This window comes from Sceloporus occidentalis, unplaced genomic scaffold (genome assembly GCF_023333645.1).
Source record: "Sceloporus occidentalis isolate IW3139 unplaced genomic scaffold, rSceOcc1.0.p SCAF_29, whole genome shotgun sequence".
NCBI lineage: Eukaryota > Metazoa > Chordata > Lepidosauria > Squamata > Phrynosomatidae > Sceloporus > Sceloporus occidentalis.
This window is the reverse complement of record NW_028317009.1, coordinates 3,870,377-3,896,347: the sequence shown is the minus strand read 5'-3', so window position 1 is coordinate 3,896,347 and position 25,971 is coordinate 3,870,377. Positions and strand designations below refer to the sequence as shown.

The window sequence follows — 25,971 nt, the reverse complement described above, 5'->3', positions numbered from 1 at the left end:
CTCATGACGCGGACTATTCGTTTTAGTCACAAGAAGTGGCCGTCTCTCGTCTGCTGTCGTGTTTTCTTTTTGTGCTGTTGACAGATTAAACAGCCAAATGTGCGTTACCGTATTTGCTCGATTATAAGACGAGGTTTTGTTCAGAGCAAATGCTTTGAAAAATACCCCTCGTCTTCTAATCGGGGTCGTCTTCTAATCAGACCTCAAATAGAGGTCTGATTATGAGACTAAGATCCAGATCCCCCACACCGCTGCAGGGGACCTGGATCCTCCTGTGTAACACCCCCCCCCCCCCCCCCCCACTTACTGGTGTTTCCTGCTGTATTGCCGGGGCAGCGGGTTGACGTCTACGCGATCTGCGTAGGCAACGTCCGCTGCAGCCGGAAGGAGGTGTGGCTAGCAGCGGGGGTTGTCTGCGTCCGTCGCGCATACCTTCCCTGACTGTCAGATATCAGAGTTCCACCGGTGCGGGGAACTCTGATCTCTGATGACAGCCGGGGAAGGTATCCGCGACGGATGCAGACAAACCCCCGCTGCCAACTCCACCTCCTTCCGGCTGCAGTGGAAGGAGACGTCAACCCGCTGGCCCGGCAATCCAGCAGGAAATTGGAAGCACCGGTAAGTGTGTGTGTGTGTGTGTGTGCGCAGGGGAGGGCTGGCAGCCTAAGGCCTGGGGGTCAAGTCTAGTCAACCGGCCCATTGCACCATCAAAGCGGCTGCGAGCGACATTGAAAGCGGCCGTCGTGCGGCAGTCACTCCACCAGCGCCTAATGAAATTAAAGTGGCCGGCGTGCACGCACCGCATGCCTCAGCTCTTCATCACACCCCTTTTAAGACGTGGGAAGAGGAGCTGAGGCATGTCCGTTGGGTCTGACAGCCGCATGATGCAGGGGCGTACCTAGAGTATTTGGCACCTGTGGCAGATCCTGTATGTGCCCCCCACACACACACACTTTCAAACTGCCTAGTTTCTATGGTTAGGCAAACATTGACAGGGGTACAGCAAAATTGTTATCATTATATACTTAGGGATTCTGCGGTACCACCGTCAATGTGTGCCTATACATTGAGGCAGACACTGACAACCCCTATCACTATATACTAAGCCAAACATTGATGTGGTGTAGGCCTACCACTTTAGTGACTGGCATAGTATATAGAAGGGATGCACCGAAATGAAAAGTCTGGACTGAAACGGAAAATTCAGCATTCACTTGGCCAAAACTGAAGAAAAAAACCAAACAACAACTTTAAAATACTTTATTAAAAGTAACACCAAAAGGAGACAATAAAAAAATAACAATATTAACATTATATATATATATATATATATATATATATATATATATATATATATATATATATATACATACACACACACACACACAACAACAACAATCACGATCCTATCATGCCCAGGTTCTAGCATGTGCTGGCTGACTTAGCATGATAGGAGTGTGATTGCTGTTTGCAATTATATATATATATATATATATATATATATATATATATTTTAATACTGTCATTGAATGATTCTGTCCAATAAAAGTGTTAACACACCAAAGTTGGACCAAAACATTATTTATAACAGCAATCACACTCCTATCATGCCTAGGCAGCCACTACATGCTGGAATCTGGGCATGAAAGGAATGTGATTATGGAGTCCCTATGCCAAGCTATCCCCCAACACTTACACATCCATGCTATGTGAAACCCTCATTCAGAAACATTCAGCATAACACCCATCACTCTCACACATTTACTAATCCACTCTCTCTCTGAATCTTGTCCTACCTTTTTTTTCTTTTACTCCTCCTCCTCCTCCTCTTCTTCTTCTTCTTCTTTCTGTCCTTCTGGTGTACTGAGCGCGGAAGACGGTGGGCGTGGCTTCAGTGTTGTGCGCCGGGATTTGACATCAAGTCCCGGCGCACAGCCACAGTTGCCGTGCACAAAGTTTCTGAAGGCGTGCCGGCATGGTGGCACCCCTCAGATGAGCGGCAGCCGGGGTGCCCCCCCCCAGGTACGCTACTGGCATGACGGCCGCATTCAATCTTGCTCGCGGCTTCATTGAATGCTCGTCTGCTGGTTGTCCGTCTGGTCCAGAGTTAGGGTGGCCTTGGGGGGCAATTGCCCCCCTGCCCAACCTGCCCCTGTGTGTGTGTGTGTTTTAAATGGGGGCATAGGGCATTTCTGGAATGTCTTATACCCCTATATGCCACTTTGGCACTTAGGGGGTTAAAAGGCATATTATGGGGCAGAGTGGCATATAAGGAGGTATAAGGCATTTCAGGAGGTAGAGTGGCGTTAAGGGGGCATTTAATAGAGCACTCTGCCTCCTGAAATGCCTTATACTTACTTCCCTGTATGCCACTCTGCCCCATAATATGCCTTTTAACCCCCTAAATGGCAGAATGGGATATAAGGGTATAAGGCATTTCTGGAGGCAGAGTGGCGCATAGGGGGTCAAAAGGCATAACGTGGGGCACGGTGGCATATAGAGGGTTAAAAGGCATATCATGGGCTACAGTGCGTAACTGGGGGACAGGTTGGAAAATACAAGGAAATAAAAACAAAACAAATACTTTTCTCAATCATAGCTTTAATTTAAAAACCAAATAGTTTACATGAATTAACATTTACTGGTAAATCTTTTTTCCTTTAGGCTAGGTTTCCGCTTGGTTTTTTTGTCCTGCGTATTTTTCTTTGATGAAAAACGCCAAGAAAACTGCCACTGCATTTTCCTGCTTTTCTGCTGGCTTTTTAGCCTTTCTGTGGAAATTGTTTTTTTTGACCTTAGGCAGTTTTGCCAGCCTTTACAAGTTCGAAGTTTCACCCAGCTAAAAGGGATTAGGATAAATGGCAAGTATCTGCCCCCTGATGTCATTTACTTGGTAGAATTCTACTTAAACGCCCCGGCGGACCCTTTTGTCACTTTTCTGTGGTTTGTAAGGCATGCTTTATTCCGAATGTCTGCTCCTCTAGGAAGATTGGCCCCAAATGATGGTGCAAATGGTTTGCTGTTGCTTTTGGCGCGCAGGATTCCAGTTGATGCGTCGCGTCTGTTTGTTTGTAATGGCATGTTTGTTCCAAATGGTATATTCCAATTCAATAATGAACTTTGTTTTGCGTGAAACTGTTTGTTTCCAGCCTATTTCTCGTAGGACACACAGATACTGGGTCCATCCTCTGCGTTGTAACTGTGGAAAAAACGCCATGGCAATAAACCCACATGGCTTTTTCATGGCGTTTTTTCTCTCCCATAGACTTCTATTGGAGAAAAACGCCACGATTTCCTTGGCAAAAACGCCAGAGTGTCAACATGCTGGGATTTTGAAAAACTGCCACCGAGCCCAAAAAAGCAGAAAAACGCCAAAGAGGACGGAAAAAACGCCAAACAAACAGAAAAAGGCCAAGCGGATATGGCATTGTGCGATTTCCTATTGAAGAACAGCTAACATCTGGCTGCAGCGTTTTTTCACTTAAAAAAACGGCAGGTGGCGCTATTGGCGTTTTTATGGGCGTTTTTAGGAACAAAAAAACCAAGTGGAAACGTAGCCTTAGGGTCGTCTTATATTCAGGCTTTTTCCTTTTTTTTCCTAAGTTAATATTCAGATTATGGGGGGGTCGTCTTATAATCAGGGTCGTGTGATAATGGGGCAAATACGGTATTTCTGTTAGCTAAAGGAGAAAAATGCTGTAAGATTTTCCTTGCCCTCTGAACAAATGTCAAGATGACAGCGTTGTAATAAGAGGAACGAATGTATTAAACCCATAAGAAGTGTTAGAAAAAACACTACAGGCATTGCTGCTCTAACCCCCCCCCCCCCCCCTTCCCTATACACCCCGGGTAGTGTACCTATTAATATGATTACCTGATTGATAAGGTCCCTGTGTGTGTGTGTGTGTCATATGTGTTTGTTATTGCTCTATATAATATTGTGTTTGTTTGTATATGTCTATTATGTTTGTTTTCTTATACTGCCCTATATGAAGTGACCGAGATTTAATCAAATATCATAGAAATACTTGATGTATGGAATGCTGTATCATCATAGCAAAGCACAAGTAGCAGTCCTGGCTGTATTCTCTGCGGTGGGTATGATTTATTTGAAGGGGTGGATGAAGGCCAAAAGCAACGCTCAAGATGTCGTCCACGTGTCCTCTTTTGGAACCGTTAAGACAAGCAGATCTTGGAATAGTTCTCATTGGCACGCAGCGCGATGATGGAAAGGAGAGGCTTGGCTCGGCCTGGCTGCCTTTGGGTGCAGCGTAAGGAAGCCGAGGGCCGGTTGTACGTCTTGTACCTGACTGAAGTGCAGCTCAGCACTTACTTACTTACACCGGTGACTTTTCTCTTGCAGATGGTACTTACGGTGGGACTCGTAGCTGTTTGTTATCGTGTATCTTTACACGGTGGTGGGCTTCAACTTTTTCCGTCAGTTCTATAACACAAGCGAGGATGAGGACGATCCAGATATGAAGCGCGACGCCATGATGATGACGGTAAGGGCACAAAAGTGCACTTGTCGCAAATGTGCACCCGACAAGCGAATGCTGGGTGAGTTGAGCTGAAATGACAACGAATCTATAGCTTATTTGGTGGGAAGAAAAGGCGCGTTACACACGGAACGGTAACGTAAACAAACGAGCGACGACTTGGAGTATGTGGAACGGAACAAATGGCGGAGTCACGGCGGTGGAAACTGGCCTTTGCAGCGAAAGTAGGGTGCGTCATTTATCAACCTTTTCTTGCAGCGTTCTCATCTTTTCCACATGTGTGTGGGGGTGAGAGCCGGAGGTGGCATCGGAGATGAGATGGAAGAGCCCGCAGGGGATCCGTCTGAAATGTCCCGCATCGTGCTTGACGTCACTTTCTTCTTCTTCTTTGTAATTGTCATCCTTTTGGCCATTATTCAAGGTGCGTCCAATGCCTGCGTTCCCCTTATTCATGCCATAGTTCCTTCCTTATGAACCGATAGCTGCCAATGCTCCTATGTTCCAGGCAAGGTCTAATGACATATGCTCAGCTTTAGCATCTTATCCAGAAGTGGAGGTTTAAGCGCCCCACCATGATGAATTTGTATCTCTAACTAACTAACTAACTAACTAACTAACTAACTTCAATGTGATGTTATTAGGTGTAGTCTGTTTTGTCATACTTCCCAAATGTGTAACCTTAGAGTAAAGTCTAGTTAATTGAGCGTTTGTGAACGTGATCCTCACTAAAGGATGTAATAGTGTATTTGCTTGATTATAAGGTGATGTTTTTCCCGGAGCAAGTGCTCCGAAAATACCCCTGGTCTGAAAATTGGGGTTGTCTTATAATCGGGCCTGAAATAGGTCTTACTATGAGACTAAGATTCAGGGGACCTGGATCTTTCTGTCTTATGCCCTCCTCCCAACTTACGGGTGCTTCCGAGTCCCCCGTGTGTTGTCCGGGCAGGGTGTAAATGTCTATGCGATTTGCGTCGACAACATCCGCTGCAGCTGGAAGGAGGGGCGGTTAGCAGCGTGGGTTGTCCGCATCCATCGGCGTAGACCTTCCCAGGCTATTAGTGAGGAGAGTTCCTGGCACCGGGGGAGTCTGATCTCTGACAGTTGGGGAAGGTGATGGATGCAGACAACCCCCGCTGCTAACCGCGCCTCCTTCCAGCTGCAGCGGAAGTTGTCTACGCGAATTGCATAGAGCTGTACAGGCTGCCTGAACAACGCACTGTGGAAGCAGTGGTAAGTTGGGGGGGGGTTAGTGTTAATCCTCTATATGCCCCTGTGCCTCCAGAAAAGCCTTCTAACCCTAGGGGGTTAGAAGGCATATAGTGGGGCAGAGTGGCGTATAGAGGGTTAAAAGGCATTTCTGGAGGCAGAGTGGCATTAATGAGGGTTAAAAGGCATTTCACAGAGCACTCTGCCTCCAGAAATGCCTTATGCCCCCCCATTTAACACTCGCTCCCTCTTCCAAACTTTCTGGAGTTTCTGAGTCCCCCCCCAGTGCTTAGTCTAGCCAGCTCTACATGATTGAGTGGAGGTTTTCTACGTGAATTGTGTAGAGCTCTAGACGCTGGCAGGATTAAGCACCGGGGACTCTGAAGCAACGGTAATTTTGGGGGGGGGGGGGCGCATAACACAGGAGGATCCAGGTTGGAGTTTAGTCTCATAATCAGAGCTATTTGAGCTCTGATTCTAAGACGACCCTGATTATAAGACGAAGGGTATTCATCAGAGCATTTGCGCTGGGGAAAACCACCTTGTCTTATAATGGAGCAAATATGGTGTAGTTTTTATGAAAAACAAAAGGGTTTGCATGGTTTATATGAATTAACATTTTCTGGTCAAACTTGTTTTCTATAGGTTTATTTGTCTTATATTTTGGCTATTTTATCTATTGTTCCTAGATTAATATTGAGATTGTTTGGGTGGTTAGTGTTCAAATTGGGCAAATATGGTAATTCCTAGATTGGTGATGCACGTCCAAATGTTCTTTTTGATAGGGTGTTTGTTTGTTTGTTGTTTTACATATAGAAAGTGTTATTGCTACATGTGGTTGTATGACTGTAGTAAGTAAAGCAATAGTTTAGTGTAAGTAAGTAAGAAGTAAAAGTAAGTCAGTCCTAATTAAGTAACAAACAAACAAACAAATAAGTAAACATACATAGTATCGTTAGCTATTGTGTCTTATGAATGTCTAGATGTTTGGGATGGCCCAATCAATCAATCAAATGCAATTGGTTGCTATAGTTTATGTGTGTATGTTGATGTGTTTTCATTGGCAATTACATGTTCATGTTCATTTGTTCTAACAACAACCAACCAACCAACCAAACCAGGTGGGATCATTGATGCTTTAGGAGAATTGAGAGGAGATGAACAACAACAAGAGTAAGTCCGAGAAGATATGGAGGTATGACTTTGAAATGGTAGCTTCAAGGGATGGGCCACTTGGCCATATATAGCCTTAAGGTAGGGGATTGTTGATTGATGCCAATATACTTTGATTCATGCTTTAATAATTGAACAAAATACAGCGACAAAGCTGAGGATCGGTTGTGTGATCAAATAGATGTACATTTTGGAATTCCTTTTTGCATTTTAGGATAGAAAAGTGTAGGTATGGTCAGATAACAGAAAACAAACAAACAAACACACATGTCTTGAAGGTGTGTATGGAGTCTAACTTGAATAGTTAGTTAGTTAGTTAGTTGATGTAACTAACTAACTAACTAAGTGAGAGTTGGTCATATTCTATGACTTTGACTCTGCTCAAGATGGTGATCACATGTAAGTCTGTCTATCTGGTGGCCAATGTGTCAGCATTTATGATATGCTGTATTTGGATCATTGACTGTATTTATGAATGAATGTCATATCATGATATGTGTTGTGTTGTGTAGTGTGGTGTTAATGGAGTGCAGTGAGACGGTGCTTACACCAACACACATGTTCTCATTGTGTTTGTTGTAATGTAGCAGTGGACGCTATTGGCGCACTGGGCGGCTGTAGCTGGGGAGGTTCCACTGTCCATGGTGCTGAATGGTCTGCTGTAATATCTATTTATTTATCTCGCTGTAATGGAGATATAGCAGGAGAGAGGCAGCCATGTTGATTGATAGATAGATAGATAATTTGCTACCTGGAAACAGTTGATGGATTCAAGGAATATGGATGGATGGATGGATGGATGTGTGTGTGTGTGTGTGTGTGTGTGTCTGGGGATGTTGAGGAAGACCTCTTCCCACTCTCGTATTCAGGATGTCACCCGTGCCGCTCCACTCCTGCGGAATCCCCCTTCTCTGTTCGGTCCGACTTTCTGAGTTGTACACAACTTTCCAAACCTCTCTCTTTGAACACCCACTTGTTGAGGGAAGTGTACAACATTGCTTTACAGTGCTCCCAACCCTCATTATCCTAATTACAGCCATCGGAACAAACGGCTTCAATGCATCAGAAGCAGATCAAGTCATCGTCACCCAAGCTGTCTTCTCCTATCGTCTCACTCCCCCTCAACCACCGGCTAGATTGTAAGCTCGCAAGAGCAGGGCCGTCTTCTCCTTTGCACCAGTTTGGTATTGTGTGTGTGTTGTTATTGTGTTTGTTTATAAATTGTTGTAATGAATGTAACAAACAGCGCTGCGGAATCGGCTGGCGCTTTATAAATAAATGTAATGTAATGTAGATGCTGACTGACATTCAGACACTTTTATTATATATACCCAGACAGACACATAGTAAGAAAGAGTCACAGTTAGTTGGTTGTTAGCTGTTAATAATTTATTTATTGATAGTGTGCTTGCAGATTCTGTAGAGCTGTTGTGGTCAGAAAAGCAATGTAGAAATACATACATACATGCAATAACAAATTGCCGCAAAGGGCTCTGCTCTTGGTAGCTTGCTTACAGTCCTAGGAGAGGACGGCTTGGATGGGGATGAGTTGATGTGCTTCCGATGATGTGTCGAAGCTGTTGATTGATTGATTGGTTGATTGTTTAGATGGCTTGATGAGGATTACGATGGTCGGGAGTACCGGGAAGGAATGTTGTACGCTTCCTTGAGCAGGTGGGTTGTCAGAGAGGGGTTGTGTTGTGTTGTTGACGGTTGAGTACGAGGCGGAATGTAAATGTGGAATTTAAATGGACACCATTTTAGATTACATATACATGTTGTCGTAGACGCTTTTGCCAACGTAGACGAGTCTTGTTGATGGTTTCTTTCTCATCTTTAAGTAACGAGATAACATCATATGTTTACCTGTGTGGATGCTAGGAAGATAGTTAACTCTTGTGTAAATGAGAACTTTTTACCTTGGTCTATGCTTGTTTGATGTGGATTAGTCGTACCCGCTATATGCTGAGTGTTACATTTTTCTTTGTGAATCCACCTGAAATAGTCTTTAAACCCGCTCGCGACCATGAATAAAGTGAGAAGTGACTGAGAACGAACGCCTTGGGTGTGTCTGAATTATTTACTTCTTCCAGATATCTGCTCTTGCCGCTCTGAAGGTTCGGCAGGTTTACTCAATAGCTCCCGGGAGGCTTTTGGCTCGAGAGAGGCGTCCCTCATATGAGGAGGGGTGGAACATTTCCACGGTAAGTAAGTAAGTAAATCTGAGGGAACGGAGGCGGGGATGAAATAATCTCGGTGCAGTGTGGATTGAATTGGTGGAAGGTAGGAGAGTGACTGGATGTGAGGAATGAAGGTGTGAGCAGAGGGTGACTGTGAGGGGGTGCGGTGCGATAGATAGACGGAAGGTTAGGGGGATAGGTCTGTGGGCTTACCTGTGTCGGGGGCCCCCTCCCGCCCCGCTCCCTCCCCACTAACTCCACACCAACTCCACTTCGCCTCGACTCCACTTAGCCCGCGCAGCTCCACGACCGAGCAAGCTCGCACCGAGCCGGGCCCGCGCAGATATGGGGCCGGGGCCTCCGCCCCATTGGCCGGGGAAGGCGACGAGCGACCGCACGCAGGTGGTGGACGCCTCGCACCTGTACCATCCCAATCAACCACACCCGACACAGTTAAAGGGACCGCGCTCCCTCCCATACCCCCACAGGGTTGTTTGTTTCTCGAATCGTCCTTCCAGGCTAAATGCTTTATCCGTGGCATCGGAAACGACTACCGTAATACCACGCCTCATGGCTTTAAAAGCCACGCATTACAGGAACACAACTCGACCAATGACTTCCAAAGTATACTATACACCTTTGCGCTTCCTAAAACTAATCAATGGAGCCAATTCTCCAAATGTGTCCCTTTGTCGTGTCTCCACCTAACTAACTCTATGTCTGCAAGACATCTACTAAATAAATAAATGACATGTGGTGTCCGACATAATAATACTACGAATTATAACGACATCACGTGCTAAACACCAGCTCGGTGTGTTTCTGTTGTCACTGAAGTCAATCAATCAAATCAATTCGTATATCACATAACAACTTACTTACTTACTTACAAGCTGTTCCTCCACATCATCATGATCAACAACGCATGTTGTTATTGTTGTTTGTTATGAAATAAAAGCAGTTTGCTTTACTTAATTATATGCTCCTTTCCATAGGATATCATCAACATACATACCTAGTATAACTGATATTTATTAGGTGAACAAACAAACAAACTCCTATATAAAAACAACATGTTGAAAGTCAATCAATCAATCAATCAGCAGTGTCTTCATTACATAGTTAATTACTTGAGCTTGTAAACACAAGGCAGGTGCACATGACTACAATCTCAACATTGCGCACACACCTCTAACTAACCAACTACCTAACCAACAAAGTCAACTAGAGGCAGTCATCTACGCTGACCTGTCCAAACAAAGACACAGAGAAGAACATCATTGTACAAGCAATCAAGCAAGCATCTGTAAATGTCTCATGGACTCACCTCACATCTCACTCATTCACTCCGTCTTTCATTCCAAAACCATGAAACCATCAACATCCTCCCCTAAGAGGATAGAGATTATCATCTGTAAACTAAACTAACCAACAAACACGTCACTCCTCAGCAATCAAGATGGCGAAATCCACATAGAAGACACTACCTACCTGTTTCTTTCAATTCACAACCACCTTTCCATTGTCACAGTTCTCGCTGTCCATCAGCCAATAATGTGTCAACAGAGTGCTGCCCAAGCATTGCAATCTTATTCAGTGCTCAAATTATTCAAACCTTCCCACTCGGATCAAAAACTCCTCAAACCTACTCCTTCCTTCTACACTTTCACTAAACCAAACAGACTCCAAAAAGGAAACCTATCTATCTGTCTGTCTGTCTGTCTGTCTGTCTATCTATCTATCTGATGACAAACAACATGAAACCTTTCCTTACATGTAGATGATAATCCATTGCTACCTCCTAGACTGCAGACACACAGTCCTTCCCAAAAGCTCATGAACCGCTAGCTGTACTCATCAATCCAGACAGTTTATCTCACAATTTACCACACTCCACAGTTTACATAAACATCATAAACATCATCATCTCTCCATTTGTGTGTTTTCCAGGTTCTTTCTAATGTATATCATTAATAAGGATGAAACGGAACATACCGGACAGGTACGTACACATTCATCGAGTCATTACATTTCGACAATAACAATGAAACCTAAGAAAAAGAGTATCTATCTATCAATCATTCCTAACAATGTCATTGATTGTGTTAATCCTCTGCATGTACATATCTATACCTGACGATGCATAATGTTTGTTAGTTTCTTTGAGTCGCTGTGTAAGTGTATGCTGTTTGTTTGCTTTGTTTGTTACAGTGAATCCATGTTACAGAAGGTTTGCATATATTCCACTTACTCACCCTTTGTGTTATTGCACCGAGGCATCATTAACCATAGCAGCGCCTACCCCTGATCTGCTCCCTCCTCTTTTGCCATAAACAAAATATCCTCATTCTGAACATTTCACATAACCTTGACATTTCCCTTAGCAACTACACTCTGCTCAACCGCTAGAGGTTCGAGTTCAACCCATATTTGTTCATCAAATCCCACCTGCTCATAGATTAACTCGATGATAGAGCATCGATTCTTTCACGGACCAATCCAGCTCCCCACTCATATCCTTTCTAGGAAGCCTACGTACGGAAGATGTACCAGGAACGTAGCTGGGACTTCTTCCCTGCCGGTGATTGTTTCCGCAAACAATACAAACAAACACCGGCTCGGATGACACAGTCACCCAAAGCCAAAACTCCTCTGATCCCCTGGGAGACGACGACCACTGGACACACACGCTACCCTACCGGATCGCAAACTGCTGCTGCTGCTCATCTGGATCAGAGTCCTTTCCTTCAATCGAGGATGTCCTAACTAATGTGCAATTACATCTCTGATCAAACGCAAATCACTACAGTAGATCATCAATCAACCAACCAACGCACCACCATACACAATCAACCATAGCGCCATGTATTGATAAACCATTACACCGCATCTGAATGAATCTAGAAAAGACCTAGACCCACACGTTTACAAACAACCGCTTTCCCCGCTGCAACACCCACCATGCCATCCATCAGTCACATAAACACAGACCTCGCTACAATTCTACAATTCTCTGAAAGTCAAATCTTATGCCACATTCAAGCACTGCTGAGTGCTGTAGCGATGCTGCTAACTTCTTTACGCATTTCTCTTCAAATACAATAAACAGTCGCCCGTCTCAGCTCGGTGTCTTACCGCGCACATACAAAACGGTCGAGAGAAGCGCGCCTTTATTCTCGCAAGTGACGCAAAATACACAATCGGCGTACATTTTACTTCCCTACCTAGCGCAGGACATTCCCCTCTGACATACTCTTAACGACGGCCTGTGCCCGATATCGCAGCGGGGATGACTCCCTTTCCACGCTCGGATTAAACGTCCTTCCCGGCGGTGTGACGACACATCGCCGTGTGCAATTTGCACGTCTCACGCTGTCCAATCGGTCTTCGACATCTTCTTCAGTCATCTCTGTCTGCTTCTCATCAGCAACTGAACCTGCAAAGAAAATGGACTGATGAGTATCGTCGAGAGCTTGCTTCGAGTAGCCACTAAACATCCACAAACAAACAAACAACCAACCGTTTTCAAAGAATATCTCACGGACAACATTTTACTCTAGGTTTACTTTCAATCGGTTTAGTCCTCTGCTCAAAGCAGGCCCAGTCGATCGATGCGTCGCTACCATCTTTACCTGTCGTCTGTCTCCGTTTTAAAAGGAGCCGACGCTCTACGGTCAACGGGTAGTTTCGCAAACAAACACAGATGGAGCTGACTGACTGCGTCTCATCTATGACAAGCCCACCAACTGTTTCTTGGTTTGTTTCCTGGTGTTTGTTTGAGAGCCACATTCTCAAAGTTGTCGTGTCTTCCCGTCTTTAGCGGTCGATCCAGTGCTTGAGAATTCTGGAGGAAATTGGATAACAACAACTACAACTGTTCAGGCACCTGTAAAGATCCAGCCCTGTTTCATGAAAGAGACAGCAAAGCGTGCGTTGAAAAAGCTGCCTTCGGCACAAACAAACAACACGCGCATCTTAGGAAAGCACAATAACCGGGTTCACCACGCAAGTACTTTGTAAGCGCCGTAGTACACATTCGATGCTTACTTGCGTTAACCCCCCCGCTGGAGCTGGCTGTGAGCGCCCCGCACGTCACCAGTCGCAAACAGGAGATTTCTTCTCTGGAGCGTAGAGGCATTACTAAAAAAAATGCCGGGCAAAGACCGAATGTACGTCGCAAACTCTGTCACTTACCGAAGCCTTCGGTTGTCACCTGCCGGTCATTCTCCTCACATTCTGCTCCCACACTGGGCTGACCGCTTGCCTCTGCTGTGAGCGGCGCTTCCAGACCCAGCAGAATTTCCAGATCCTCGCCGAGTGCAGACAAAGCGGGATCCTGGGCGGTCGTAACCCGGAAGTGACTCTTCTTGCGTGAAGCCCGCAGATTCCCCTTTTTAGCAACCTGACTAGCGATAGCTGGAGCTAAGCTTCAGGAGCTCTTTACCTTCAACTGAGGGACTTCTTGAGGAACCTCTTCCTAAAGACGAGAGAAAAAAGATAACGCAACGCACCCAAACTAACAAAACAATCTAACCCAAGTCGTATATTATACTCTACAAGGAAGCGTGGAATATTCGTTCTATATTAATAATCATTACATACATAAAAGACATGTCACTGAGAATAATAAATTCAAACAATCGGCTGAATACCCTTTGCTCTGCACCATAGCAAGCAGAGGTGTAGTTTGCTCCATATCCACATTAGGAACGATCCAATCGGACACCCAGCAAATCCAAACGCACTCGCTAATATCCCAGAGCGCAAACTATTGGGATTCATGATATATCTATATCGTGATACAACACATTGGATTCGGCACGGATCGAGTTTCCGCAGAGCGTGTTCTTCTTTCCGATACTGCTGCTTCAAATCCGCTCTATACCCATTGCACCCATCGCCAAAAGGTCCGTTTCCTTTCTGTGGCCTAGGTTACGGCATTATTACACATATCTCGTGTACAGACACCAGACAAGCCAGAAAGCTTGCCGTTCCCTCGGAAATCTCATGGTGACGCCACAACCGCAAGAGATTCTGGGTAGGCGCATGCAAACAAGGTCAACAGTGACCACCTTTACACACGGATCGCTTGAAAGTCATTGCCCGCTGTACAGGACAGCCTTCGGGAAGAGACGCAATAGCCATTTCACCGCTCGTCGCCAGCCGTTTCGTCCTTCATCGTACTCATCCGCATAAGGTTGTCTGGTGTCTGGAGATGACTGTTTCATAACAATGCTTCTACTACCCCTTAATTTTAAGCGCAAGGGTTTTCCATCACCTTTATTCACCACCACAGCTCATGCAATGGTATTTCATGGATACCCCCAAAGCCTCAAGCATTAACCCAGTATCGCAACCTCACGCTGACGAGTTCCATGAAGGAAGAATCGGCTGTCTACGAGCAACGATCTGGCTACTGCATCTCTTCCCGAGTTTGGTCTAAAAGATGTCCTGTGCGACGGCAACTACTTTCAAGGGATCTGGGTATAACAACATGTAAATAGAGGCAACAGTTGATCACTGTTGACCTTATTGGCACGCGCCTACCAAAAAATCCCTTGCGGTTGTGACAGCACCATGAGATTTCTGAGGAAACAACAAACCTTCGGCCTTGTCTGCTGTCTGCAGATGAGTGTTTCTTTAAGAATGAATCGACATACCCCCTATATTTTACAGGAAGGGTTTTCCCTGACCTTTACCCGCCATAACTCGTGCCACGGTCTTTCTTTGGCAAATACACACAACCCTCACGTCTGTTTTGCCGATACGTGCGGGCTACAAACTGAAAACATTGATTCTAATAACCCCGCCGTTCGGCCCTAGCCCCCTGGTGCTGAAAGGGTCAGTAACGTCTTGTACCTGTATGCAGGCGCAAGCACACAATTCATCAAACTGCCTCGAGCTTCACATCACACATGCTAAGAAAAAGGCTTTTACTAAGATCAAATAACAAACGCTGCATATTCTTCAATTAAATGCCTGGAGACCGGTGAAGATTCAAACATTGATTATTATAAAAAGAGATCAGCTTTGCGGTAATCTAATCTCGCACGCGTTTGTGCTAGGATGAATATTGTGCTCTCCTCATCGAGGAAAGAAGGCATTACCTGCACCAGGTCGGCATCCACATTCAGGAGGATGTACAGCGGCAGCTCCTGCAGGATCTTCAGCGACGCTCAGGAATCCCAAAATACAGGCGGAACCTACAGAAAGGACACACGTAAAGACAAATACATGTTATTATTTCCCCCTGCCATACAGCCGGCTATGTGACATGCTATAAAAGTATAAAAGGTGTATAGTTATTTCACTAACTATACATATCTCTTTCATCAGCATAATGTCACATATATCCAGTGGCGTCTACAGCTTTCATATTGAGGGAGTGCACATGGTCCACAGGAAGAGGGGGGGGGGGGGGTTATAAAACACTACATATACACTAATATATATATATACACACACATATACACACTATATATATATATATATATATGCATTACACATCCATTTTTAAATACATAATATGTACTTATCTCTTTTATTTAGCATTCTTTAATATTAGACCCTGCTGCCAACATTTCTAGATATTATATCCCTAGCATGCAATCACTCCCCCTCCGCTACCACACCAAAACAAGATGATTAAAACAATTTGCCACACTGACTGCACATCAGGGGAAGACTGTGAGAGTCGGGAGTCTTCCCTCCTTCTGACTGTCCCCTCATTCACTAAACCATACTTACTCCCTGTAGTTCAGGTATAGATCAAAGAACGCATGAAAACAGCACATGCAACCGAATAAGATATAAAAACCCGCCATTTGCCGCTATACATAATGTACGTATGGAAACATAGCATCGCAGGTATAGATCTATAGAACACACAAACCCAGCATTCCAGGTGTAGATCGCCTGGAAATCGCATGTAAACTCTGCACTGTAGGTATCGATCAAATAAACAACAAACACATGACACAAGCACTCCAGGTATTCGTCGACTGAACACACCATACAAATCCGGTATTTGTAGGTGTACATAAATAATGTTTGGAAACATAGCATGACAACAGATCGATATTAACAAAATAACACAACAATACCGTTTTGCAGCTATAGATCAATTGGAATTCACATAAAATCTCTGCCCCCCCCCCCCCCTATAAATTACAAACATAGATACCATCTTTGTCCCATAAACACCCTGCCTAGGCCATCTTGGTTCCCCAATGCTTAAACACCCTGCTTATACCATCTTTGCCTTTTTGACAAATCAATTATTATACACCTATGACTCGCACAAACACTTTTACAGTCACTCACTGATTCACTTTCATTTACACAACCATTTATTCTTTCACTCTTTCACACAAACCTTTGACACATATTCATGAATGCATTCTCAAACATTCATCAATTCTCTCACTTACTCATTCACACAATGCATTAATCCATTAACGCTGTCTCTCATTCAGACTCTTTATTTCAATATTCTTGCTAGCCTCCTTTCCCCCTAGCTCCCTCCCTCACTTCTGCCCTATCGACCCCTTCCTCACTATCTCCCCTCCCCACCATTAGAAATTCACTTACCTTGTAAAAGTCCTGAAGTGAGATCACGAGGCCTCCATCTCCCTGCTTTGCCGCGGTGCACGCTGACTGCCAGAATAGGACGTCATATACCAGCGCTCAGCGTGAAACGCTACCACCGAGGCGAGTGACAGACGCAAAGCAGTTGCTGAACCCACATATTCCTGACCAACCACTCGCCAGCTGCGGCAAAAATAAATAAAAACTGTCTTTCCGGGGGAAGGGGGGTTGGGCACAACATAACGTATGAGGGGGGGGGGCATGGCCCCCTAACCTACGCCGCTGCATATATCACACTCATTCGCCAATCACCCTTCCTGCAATCATCTGATTCTGCACATTTACAAAACCCACATTTTCGCTCAAAACAACTTCTTTAGACACCTGAAGTCTATTCATATCAAACAAATGACAGTTTGAAAACAAAGTGTAGGCAATAAAAAAATAAATAATTACATTCAACATTTTGGAGACGCAGTGGCACCCAGGTTTCGATGATATCCTAGCGATGCCTGTGAACGGGAGGAGAAACTTGAACAATATATTTGACGAAAGCATTCATTCGCATTGCCCACCTTGGGGTAACCCAATAAGGCATTATATGAGCCACTCGTATATCGATTCATAGCCGGAGAATTACATTACAGGTTCCTTTGCTTACTCGCACAAGCGAGTGTCTCACGCTCATTGGCCGCAAAAAATATCGTCTCTGGCCGCTTCCTCTGATCAACTCCTTGGAGATTCTCCTCCAAAAATACTCAACGGCGCGACCCGACAGAGCAGAAAAACATTCTCTCCCTTTGGCACGTAAATGGAAACATTGTCTGTTTGCGCCCCTGTCTGATTAATGATATGTTAATGGGCGCACTGAGGCGGCTTTCGACGCAGCTTGGAGATTTTGCTAATATGTAAATATATCAATAGATCCACACCAGAAATGCATTAGGACAGGAGCCGGTTGATATTGCTTTATACAGAACGATAAACGTCTCACAGGTACTACGCTTCTTCAGGACGAAGAAGTTGCTGGACGGCTCAGTGATTACTTTGCAACAATCGACAACCAGAAAACATTCTTTTTATCATCACATTATTTGTATTAAAATGACAGAAAGCAAAAGCGTCAAAAGGCCCTAATAAACGAAATACATTTGAGACATAATGGAATCCAAACAAACAAACATTTGCTACTGCAAACATATTGACATGAAAATTTGAGTTCCATTTGATTCAGTGATCACATCATTATTCTTCACGATATTCCGGAAAGAAACTTTTAGTACTGTATTCATTCATGTAAACTATTGTTTCATCTATGATTGTGACAACATTTTGGCTTTGATTTCCTTTTATTTGCCAACCTGCTCCCCCATTTATGCGCATCTGCCCCCCTGCTTGCAACTATGCCCCCAAAATGCCTTATACCCCCCAATTTGCCTTTTAACCCCCTTTATGCCACTCTGCCTCCACAAACGCCTTAAACCCACCTATATGCCAGGGGCATATCATGGGACATATTGGCATACAGGGGGTTCAAATGCATTTCTGGAGGCAGAGTGGCATATAGGGGGTTAAAAGGCATTTCTAGAGGCAGGGTGGCATAAAGAGGGTTAAAAGCCATATCATGGGGCACTCTGCCTCCACAAAAGCCTCATACCCCCCCATATAACTTCTATATATCAATTCTCCCCCCTTCGAATTGGACCGACACAGGATGAGACCCCAAACGGGTTGACTCCGTAGTAAGTCAGTTTATTGGGCCCATCGATGCCCTCCCCAAATTGGTGCTCCTGCTGCTGCTGCTGGGGAGATGGGCCAGCTGCGCCATCTCCCGGGTACCACTGGGGAGGGATGCCTCCTGCATCCCGCTCCTGCTGCCGTTGAGGAGGGAGGTCAGGTTGACCCGGTCCCGGAATGAGGTTCTGCCGCTGGGGACATGGACCGGCTGTTCCACCTCCCTGCTTCTGCTGGGGAGGCGGGTCGGCCGCCGTATTCCTCCCTGAATTCCTGCCGCTTTGGTAGGTGCTGGGCAGAGGCCAGCGACGCTCTGTCCGGTTGCCAACGCTTCAGCTAGGGTTAGGGAATCTTGTGGGTCGGCCTGCCGCTGGGGAGAGAGGACCGCTTCCTGCGCTCCCGGACATGTGAGCTGCCGCATCTCCCTGGATCCCAGTAGCCATTGAAGGTGTAGGGCACAAGCCAGCAGCGCTCTGCCCTGTTGCTAGCTCTTCAGCTGGGTGGGTGCTAGTGGAGACCGCAGTCCCATCCACTACCCCCCAGAAAACTTTCTTCCGTTCCCTGGGAAGAGAAGCCAATTGCAAGCCCTCCACGACCAACATCCTCAGGTGTAAACTCAATCAGATCCACAATCTCTGGATCCGGTGGTGGCGTAAAGTCACATAGCTCTGGTATCGGATCTGGATTAGCTGCCCGGTATCCCTGTGACTCAGGGGCGGACACCGCAGTCCCATCCACCCCGCCTGCATCGACATCCTCAGATGACCGCTCGATTACATCCACAAAATCCCTGGACACTGGGGCATTCTGTTGAACGCGGTCAAACAGTTTTTTTTAGACGCCTTCTCCAGTTCCCACTCCTGTGTAGTTAAAAAGTCTAAATCACCTTTAAGTCCTAGTGCATCTGGGAGGTCCCACTCCCTGAAATCCCAGATGTCCTCAATCCGCCACTCCGCTGTACTTCCAAAGTCCGGACCCTCCGGAAGACTGTCCCATAATAATCCCGGGCCCCCAAAGTCATAGCCCTCCGGAGAAAATTCTTTCGCAGCTCCCCAATATGCTTGTTCTGTATACCACTGCAGAGCCCTATAGTGATCTTCCAACTCTACCTCCTGTTGGACCAGCTTGTCCGATTCGGATACCCATTGCTCCTGGGTTTGCTGTCCCGGGAATGACATCCGTGGTTCCCGCTGGTCTCTAATCTTTTGTTCGGAGCTTGGAAGACACTGACCCCGGCATATAACAGCCCTCTGCCGTCGAACCAGTCGCCTCAGATTCTGGAGATTGTTCTGTTGGCAGAGTAGTGGTGTAGCAGGAGAGGATGGCCCGCAGCAGCCCCTGGAATTCTGACACCACATCCGTGTCCTCGTCAAGGCGACCGAAGTCTGCCGTCCTGTCGGTCGATCCCGGTAGAAAGTAATTGTCCCTCAGACTAAGAAGAAATCCCACCGCTGCCACCAATGTCACGGAGCTGGCTAGTCCCACCGACTACCTCCGCCGTCTTGTGCTCCCTTAGCCCGGGACACCGCACTTTCCCCGGTTCCCCAGTCACTCGCCGAGGCTCAGTGTAGGGTAAAACCAAACAAAGACTCCTTTATTTCTCGCACACAGGACTGGACAGATCCAGCAAAACACACATTAACATAATACAAGAAATTGGGACACAAACCGCCCCCTTAATCCGCCTCCCACAGACAACGGGGGCAGTAACGGGATTAACCGTACAATAGGTAGGGGGGGAGACCGATTTATAAAACATTAAACCGAAACAATGGTGCTCACTCCCTGATGGCAGATCCTGGCTGTCTGCCGGAGATAATCCCCCTCAGCCGGTGATGACATGAAACTGCTGGGGGTAACCACAGAAGCCTTTACAAACCCAGGACCCATAGTCGATAGGGAGGAGGCCACCAGTCAGGCCTCTCCAGTGGTCCCAGTGATGGAGGCTTCCGTCACACTATCCATCTGTAAATGTCTCATGGACTCACCTCGCATGTCACTCATTCGCTCCCTCTTTCCTTCCATAGCCAAGAAACCATACTGCCCACAACATCCTGCCCTAAGAGGATAGATATTATCATCTGTCAACTAAACAACAAACATGTCACTCCTCACCAATCAAGATGACAAAATCCACATAGACGACACTACCTACCTGCTTCTTTCAATTCACGACCACCTTTCCATTGTCACAGTTGTCGCTGTCCATCAGCCAATAATGTGTGCAGAGTGCTGCCCATGTACTGCAATCTTTAGCTATCAGTGCTCAAAGGGAATATCTGCATCATCTCTAGCTGTCAAATTATTCAAACCTTCCCACTGGGCTCAAAAACTCCTCAAACCGACTCCTTCCTTCTACACTTTCACTAAACCAAACAGACCCCGAAAAAAGAAACCTATCTACCTATCTGTCTGTCTGTCCATCTATCTGATGACAAACAACATGAAACTTTTCCTTACATGTAGATGATAATCCATCGCTACCTCCTAGACTGCAGACACACAGTCCTTCCCAAAAGCTCATGAACCGCTAGCTGTACTCATCAATCCAGACATCTTATCTCACAATTTACCACACTCCACAGTTTACATAAACATCATCATCATCATCCTCTCTCCATTTGTGTGTTTTCCAGGTTCTTTCTAATGTATATCATTAATAAGGATGAAACGGAACATACCGGACAGGTACGTACACATTCATCGAGTCATTACATTTCGACAATAACAATGAAACCTAAGAACAAGAGTATCATCTATCAATCATTCATGACAATGTCATTGATTGTGTAACCCCTCTGCATGTACATATCTATACGTGACGATGCATAATGTTTGTCAGTTGGTTTGAGTCGGTGTGTAAGTGTATGCTGTTTGTTTGTTAGAGTGAATCCATGTTACAGAAGCTTTGCATGTTGTTGTTACTACATGCATATATTCCACTTACTTACCCTTTGTGTTATTGCACCGAGGCATCATTAACCATAGCAGCACCTACCCCTGATCTGCTCCCTCCTCTTTTGCCATAAACAATATATCCTCATTCTGAACATTTCACATAACCTTGACATTTCACTCAGCAACTACACTCTGCTCAACCGCTAGAGGTTCAAGTTCATCAAATCCCACTTGCTCATAGATTAACTCGATGATAGGAGATCGATTCTTTCACGGACGCATCCAGCTCGCCACTCATATCCTTTCTAGGAAGCCTACGTACGGAAGATGTACCAGGAACGTAGCTGGGACCTCTTCCCTGCCGGTGATATTTTTCCGCAAACAATACAAACAAACACCGGCTCGGATGACAGAGTCACCCAAAGCCAAAACTCCTCTGATCCCCCGGGAGACGACGACTACTGGACACACGCTACCCTACTAGATCGCAAGCTGCTGCTGCTGCTCATCTGGATCAGACTCCTTTCTTTCAATCGAGGATGTCCTAACTAATGTGCAATTACATCTCTGATCAAACGCAAATCACTACAGTAGATCATCAATCAACCAACCAACGCACCACCATACACAATCAACCATAGCGCCATGTATTGATAAACCATTACACCGCATCTGAATGAATCTAGAAAAGACCTAGACCCACACTTTTACAAACAACCGCTTTCCCCGCTACAACACCCACCATGCCATCAGTCACATAAACACAGACCTCGCTATTCAAGAGCCACCGTCAGCTGCCCCAGTATAACAAATACACAATGTTTGTTAACAACATTTTGACAGACCCGAACTCAATCGATTAAGTGCCTTAACCGTCTGTAGACGTATGCAACGTGTGTTTGTTTGATTCTTTGGTCATTTTACCGGTAGTCTATTAGAATGACTAAAGGTTGTGCCGTTCATTGTCTTACTCTATGAAATGAAAAACCGCATTGCGTTGCTATTTCGTTTCTCTTTTAATGACAGCTGATTGATGATTGCTGAAATGTATCTTAAACAACTATCTCAAATTCTCTGAAAATGAAATCTTAGGCCAAATTCAAGCACTGCTTTCTGCTCATCGGTAAGTGCTGTAAGTGGTAAGAAGCTGCTAACTTCTTTATGCATTTCTCTTCAAATACAATAAAGTGCCCGTCGCAATAAACAGTCAACCGTCTGACCTCGGTGTCTTACCGCGCAGATACTAAACGGTCACGAGAAGCACGCCTTTACTCTCGCAACTGACGCTAAACGCAATCGTACGTTTACTTCCCTACCTAGCGCAGGACATTCCCTCGGACATACATACTCTTAACAACGGTCTGTGCCCAATATCGCAGCGGGGATGGCTCCCTTTCGGCGCTCGACTTCAACGTCCTTCCCGGCGGTGCGACGACACATCGCTGTGTGCAATTTGCACGTCTCACGCTGTCCAACCAGTCTTCCGAGATCTTCTTCAGTCAGCTCTGTCTGCTTCTCATCGGCAGCTGAACAGACATCTTCCATAACGTCGGCATCTGCAAAAAAGGTGACGGATGAGTATTATCGAGAGCTTGCTTCAAGTAGCCACAAACAACCATTTTCCACCAATATCTCATAGACAACATTTTACTCTAGATTTACTTTCAATCATCAGTTTAGTCCTCCGCTCAAAGCAGGCCCAGTCGATCGATGCGTCGCTAGCATCTTTACCTGTCGTCTGTCTCCGTTTTAAAAGGAGCCGACGCTCTACGGTCAACCTGTAGTTTCGCAAACAAACACAGATGGAGCTGACTGCGTCTCGTCTATGACAAGCCCACCAAGTGTTTGTTTGTTTATTTGCTGGTGTTTGAAAGTCTTCCCGTACCACGATACGTCGACGCAGTGCTTGAGAATTCTGGAGGAAATTGGGTAACAACTGTTCAGGCACCTGTAAAGATCCAGCCTTGTTAAATGAAGCAGACACCAAAGCATGCGTGTGTCAAAAGCTGCCTTTGGTACAAACAAACTAACACACAAACATCTTAGGAAAGGACAATTACCGGGATCACCACGCACGTACTTTTTGTAAGCGCCGTAGTACACATTCAATGCATGGACCTCGAGAGCCGCAGGGCATCCCTCCCTTAGCGCATAGAGGCATTCAAAAAACACACCAGGCAAAGACTCAATGTACGTCGCAGACTTTTTCACTTACCGGGTCCTTCGGGGGTCGCCTGCAGGTCATTCTCCTCACATTCTGCTCCCACAGTGGGTTGGCCGCTTGCCTCAGCTGTGAGCGGCGCTTCCAGACCGAGCAGAAATTCCAGATCCTCGTCGAGTGCAGACAAAGTGGGATCCTGGATGGTTGTCACCCCCCCCCCCCCGGGATCTCTGCCCAGGTTCAGCAGGGGAAGTGACTCTTCTTGCGTGGAGCCCACAGATGCCCCTTTAGCTACTTGACTAGCGATAGTTGTCTTTACCTTCAACTGAGGAACTTCTTGAGGAACCTCTTCCTAGAGACAAGAAAAGACAAAAGCATCCAGTTCAACTCGACACGCACAGAGCGCCAGAAAGCCTAAAACTAGAAGCAATCGCGCACCTAAACTACTACCAATCCAACCAAAATCATAGATTAGACTCTACAAAGAAGCGTGGAATGTTCTTGAAATATTCAGAATTAGCATTACATACATTGCATCGTATAAACGAGAATGTCGCTGAGAATAAGAATAACTTCTACAAATCAGCTCAATACCCTTTGCTGTGCTCCATAGCAAGCGGAGGTGGAACGATTCAGTCGAACCCCCCCGGCAAATCCAAACGCAGGCGGTAATATCGCAGACCAGAAACTATTGCGATGGATATATATCACGATACAACAGATTCCATTCAGCACGGATCGAGTTTCCGCAGAGCGTGTTCTTCTTTCCGATACTGCTGCTTTAACTCCGCTCCATACCTATTGCGCCATCGCAAAAAGGTCCGTTTCCTTTCTTTGGCCTACGTTACAGCATCATTACAAATATCTCATCTACAGACGCCAGACAAAACCAGAAGGCTTGCCGTTCCCTCGGAAATCTCAGGGTGACGCCACAACCGCAAGAGATTTTGGGTAGGCGCATGCAAACAACCAACCTCGACAACGATCGCCTTTTGCCTCTAGATCCACTTTATACACGGATCCTTTGAAAGTCATTGCCCGCTGTACAGCACAGCCCTCGGGAAGAGACACAATAGCCATTTCACCGCTCGTTGACGTCTCTTTCGTCAGCATGAGGTTGTCTGCAGGGGAGGGCTGGCAGCCTAAAGCCTGGGGGGGGGGGGGGCAAGTCGCGTTGTCGCGCCACCAAATCACCACACCATCCGTGCCCATCTTTTCCTGATTTTCTAACGCGTATTGATGATGTAATGTGACGGGACTAGTAATAAGAGAAACATATGTTTAAAACATTAAACAAAACAGCTATTCTTTGGAACAAAATCAAATTTAAATATAGAAAAATTGGACCCTAGGCATTTCCTTGGGCCCCTGCCTAAAATTATCCACAGAGTCCCTTTGTCCCTCATTCACTAAGCCACACCTCTGTTTTACTTACTCCCTGTAGTTCAGGTAGAGATCACATAAACAACACCTGAAAAGAAACAGCACGTGCATGTATAGATCAACCGAATAAGAAAGACAAACCCTGAATTTGCAGGCATACATACATAAAGAATGTAGGGAAACATAGCAGAGCAACATAACACACAAACCCACCTTGGCACATACAGATCAACTGGAAATCACATAACAGCTAAAACCCCCTAAATTACAGGCATCGATCACAGGATGCACACTCCCAAAGCCAGCCCTGGTGTCCACACTGCCCACATAGAACCCGACCAGCACCGAGATAACACAGTCCACAGTGAGCAACTTTGTCCCCGACAGCCCAGCATTAGCCAATTTTGTCCCTGTGTCGGAACAAGCTCTGCCACACCGACACCCAGACACGCACACACACACACACACCAGGACAGGCTCTGCCACACTGACACCCAAACACATACACACCATGACAGACCCTGCCACACAGACAGCCAAACACACAGACACCAGAACAGGCTCTGCCACACCTACACTCAAGACACTGACACCCACATCCAAAATGCTTTCCACACTGGTTTGCTGTAGGGCTGCAACAACTAATCGAATTTCATTATCGATTAGTTGAATCGATTTTTATCGATTATTAAATGAGGGTTTTTTTTTCAGAGCAAAATCCCCCTCATTATATAATCCGTTTAGTCTGACTCACACCAGCAGCTCCTACTTACCAGTACCTCCCTGTAATCACTGTGACAACTGGCCCCGCCCCCTTCCTTCTCCCAGAAGGCCACAACCACATGGCTGTGACACTCATCTAACATTAATTTTTGGGCTGCTGAAAGTTAGGGGAGGTGGGAGTTAATTTAGGGGCAGTTATGGTTAATGGGGTGTTTAGGGTTAATTTAGGGGATGCTGTGGTTGATGGGGTCTTTAGGGTTAATTTAGGGGCAGTTATGGTTAATGGGGTGTTTAGGGTTAATTTAATGATGAGGACTGAGGGTTAATTTGATTAATTTATTAAAGTTAACTTAAGGTGCAGTTAGAGATAAATGGGGGGCAAACTAAGGGGAATCTAAATCCTGGGGGCAGTGAAGATTAACCCAGT

The 25,971-nt window shown here is 45.7% G+C and overlaps 1 pseudogene; it reads left to right on the top strand.

The window, feature by feature from the left end:
* The window catches only part of LOC149299118 (ryanodine receptor 3-like), a 208,647-nt pseudogene that overhangs the window by 162,129 nt on the left and 20,547 nt on the right, over positions 1 to 25,971 (top strand).